This window comes from Cynoglossus semilaevis, chromosome Z (assembly GCF_000523025.1).
Source record: "Cynoglossus semilaevis isolate Cse_v1.0 chromosome Z, Cse_v1.0, whole genome shotgun sequence".
NCBI classification, from domain to species: domain Eukaryota; kingdom Metazoa; phylum Chordata; class Actinopteri; order Pleuronectiformes; family Cynoglossidae; genus Cynoglossus; species Cynoglossus semilaevis.
The window spans coordinates 16889441-16893030 of NC_024328.1; the positions used below are offsets into that span (position 1 = coordinate 16889441).

General features: G+C 37.0%; 1 non-coding gene across 1 annotated transcript; it reads right to left on the bottom strand.

Annotated features, from left to right (window-relative positions):
- Nucleotides 1-348: 348 nt before the first annotated feature.
- On the bottom strand, nucleotides 349-467 carry LOC112486520 (5S ribosomal RNA). Its single transcript, XR_003048976.1, has one exon. It is a non-coding gene; the product is annotated as a 5S ribosomal RNA (ribosomal RNA).
- Between the last annotated feature and the right edge of the window lie 3123 nt (nucleotides 468-3590).

Genomic DNA, 3590 nt, shown 5'->3' on the forward strand with positions numbered 1-3590 from the left:
AAAACGTGTGTCACCTTTATTCTTACCACAGACAGGAAAATAATGCAAACTGCATTTCGTTGCTCTGTACTTGTGACATGTGCAATGACAATAAAGTTGAATTCTGTTCTATTCTAATTGGCAGCATCCCGGCTATCGAGCTAGGGAGGCAACAAACGCTTCAAGCGAACGCCTTGATATGAAAAAGAAAAAAAAATAATGAAAAAGAAAATTTCAGGAGCGGACCCTGCTGTATTCCTCATTACCTGCAAGTGTTTCAACTTCAAGGTTCAGTCTTTGCCCTAGAAAAGCAAGGCGTTGAAAAGGCTGCAGTATGAAAAAGAAAGAGCACCTCCGTCTGGTCAAAAAAGCTTACAGCACCTGGTATTCCCAGGCGGTCTCCCATCCAAGTACTAACCAGGCCCGACCCTGCTTAGCTTCCGAGATCAGACGAGATCGGGCGTGTTCAGGGTGGTATGGCCGTAAGCAAAATTTTAGCTATATATTGAGGAGCAAGTCCATGTAAAGCTTTATAAATCAAGAGAAGGACTTTAAAGTCAATTCTTGTTTTAACTGGTAACCAGTGCAGTGATCTAAGAGCTGGTGTGATATGTTGTGATTTCTTTGTGCCAGTAAGCACACGCGCTTTTAGATTTAAGACGAAGCCTCTTAACTGGGAAATATTCTTTAGATGGTAAAAAGCTGATTTAGTGATGTGGTTTATATAGCTTTTGAAATTTAGATTGCTGTCGAGAATTACACCCAGATTTGCTTCAGTTTTACTGTCTAGTGATACGGATTTAAGGTGTTTTGCAATTTTGGGTCCGTGAGCCTGTGCACCAAAAATGAGTAATTCTGTTTTTTCTTTGTTAAGCTGTAAGAAATTACAAGACATACATTTGCTGATGTCATCAATAAACTGAAGGAGGGACTATATGGGGCATAGGTCATTAGGATATAGTGAAATGTAGTAAAGTTGCGTATCATCCACATAATTATGGTAATTTACATTATGTTTGCGTATCACTTTAGTAAGTGGAAGCATGTAGATATTTAATAATAACGGGCGAAGAATTGTTCCTTGGAGGACCCCACAAGTAATGTTGTTCATCTGTGATGCAAAATCTCCAATGGATACAAAAAACTGTCAATCTTGTAAGTAGGTTTTAAACCAATTTAGAACTGGGGCGGATAGGCCTACCCAAAGTTCAAGCCGCTCCAGTAGAAACTCATGACCCACTGTGTCGAACGTGGCACTAAGGTCAAGTAATACAAGTAATACAAGAATGGATACTTTGAGTCTCTGTTAGTGTGTAAGTCATTCACTACTTTAATGAGCTGTTTCTGTGCTATGGTGGGGGCAAAAAAAAAACAAAAAACAGACTGATATATGTCTAGAAGGGTATTTGTTGTGAGAGTTTTTTAGCTGAAACTGTTTTTTCGAGTATTTATCATCACGACTTTATCAACCAATTCCAAAAATACCACTAGTATCACTAACATACTAGTGGTATTTGTTCCATAGTGTAGTGGTTGTAGTGGTGCTGGACTAAGTTTTCTGATCAGTGTTTTTTTTTGTCTTTAGATTATTACTATAAGTATACATTTATATTTTCACTGTTCTCTACTTGATCAATAATTCTTTAAATAATTAATTAAATATGGTGGTCTGTTATGGTTTTGTTGACCATAGCTTTTGTTGTAAGATGTAATTATGTAAATGGAAAACGCAACCCTACAACAATCACATATGATGAATGTGTGTGCTGATGACTATATTTTCCTATATATGACGACTATATATCCTAAATTTCCCGAAGGGAACTCCCGAGGGATGTGATTGAAAACAGCAGGTTTTTGTACATTCTTTATTTCTAATTTTCTTTCTTTATTATTTTTATATCATTTTCTTCTATACTGTTGCCAGAGTTGTGGTTCAGGATTGCTATTCCAACCTCTTATTTTCTGTTACTGTTATTCTGTTCTATACTAGTCTATACTGTTATTCCAACCTCTTATTTTCTAAGACTGTTGTGCCTGAAGCTACAAATATGGCCTCACAATTCACTATTTATATTAAAATTAAAATGCATGGAGGAAAGAAGAGTCAATGTCGAAGTAATGCAGATGCAGTGTCGGTATGATTAGGTTGTTTAAGCTATGACAGGTTAATAATTCCTGTAGGAATATTACAAAAGGATCAAACGTTGACGTTGGATAATGTTTTAAATCCCAATATCTGTCATCTGACGTTACATTTAGTACTTCCACCTTTACATTAAATGTCATACTTAGTGAAAGAACAGAGGCCAGATGTGCTTGTTCCATACACATGTGCATGCAGTACTAGATATCACGGCTAGTGGACGCTGTTTAATACAGTTTGCCGTGTGTTTTTTCTATACAATTATTCACTTCTGTGGCGCTGCCAAATATTTTAAATCGTTCTTACCAATGACAAAATATATTTTAATATGTCAAAATAGTAGAAAGAATGTCTGGCAGATATGAAAATAATATGTCATGCATTAGTGGCTGTGCTGTCTTATGTGTTTTTCAGATAATGTATCCACTTTTATTTTAGTCTCTGTCTCTTTAATCTTTTATCTCCCATTTTGTTTGTCTAGGAGATGGGCTCAATAAGTTTTGGTGTCCATCACTTCAGCTGCTCAACATCATCACGTAACACATTCGAGTTTACTCTCTTTACTGCATTAAAATATTTTATTTTTTTTACAAGATTGTACTGGCAAAATCCAAGTGTTAACTTTATTCTATAGTCAGTGTAACATTTTCAGAGTAAATTCTACTCAATATTGTGTAAATATTACCAATGGAATGTGAACAAATATTTAACACTGTGGCATAGCTACACTGTTCAGAGTAATATGGTTACACTGTAGAGCAGGGGTCTCAATATCGCGGCCCGTGGGATGATATTTTGTGGCCCGCAAGACAATATGAAAGTTTAATGTTAATGCTGCCCGCGAGAATTTTCATGAACGGCACTTTAACGCGATGTGTGGAAGATTCCTTTTTGTGCAAGCACAGAAACTGCGGAGGCGCCCGTGTAACATCAAAGCCGTCATAGAAATATTACTTCTTACTGTCCCGCTTTGAAGTCAGGCGCCATAATAATGAACAGCCCAGTAGCAGTCGCCTTTTGTTGCGCTCGCTATCCCACTTCTTTGATGTTCACGTCATAATGAACGACAGACAGGAACATCGAGCACAAAAAAGATCGCAATTGCTACCAAGCTGTTCATCCACTGCTCACCTTGGTGATGCGTTAAATGCAGTCTCCGTTTCGTTGTATCTCCGTACAATGACAATACAGACAATATTTATTTTCATATCAACACTGACATTTTTCTCAATGAAAATAACAATGTAACTGTCTAATGTCATAGAGTTTAATAGTCATTATATTTGGTCACTTTAACAAATGGGGTTAGTTTGACCCATATATATATATATATATATATATATGTTGTTACAGGAAGTAAAAGCGTAAATGACACGATACGGACGTTCTCCATTCGTCGCTGGTTAGTGTTGTGGCCCTCTGCCACCCCGGATTCGTTGATCGATCCCAAACGGTATTTACTAAG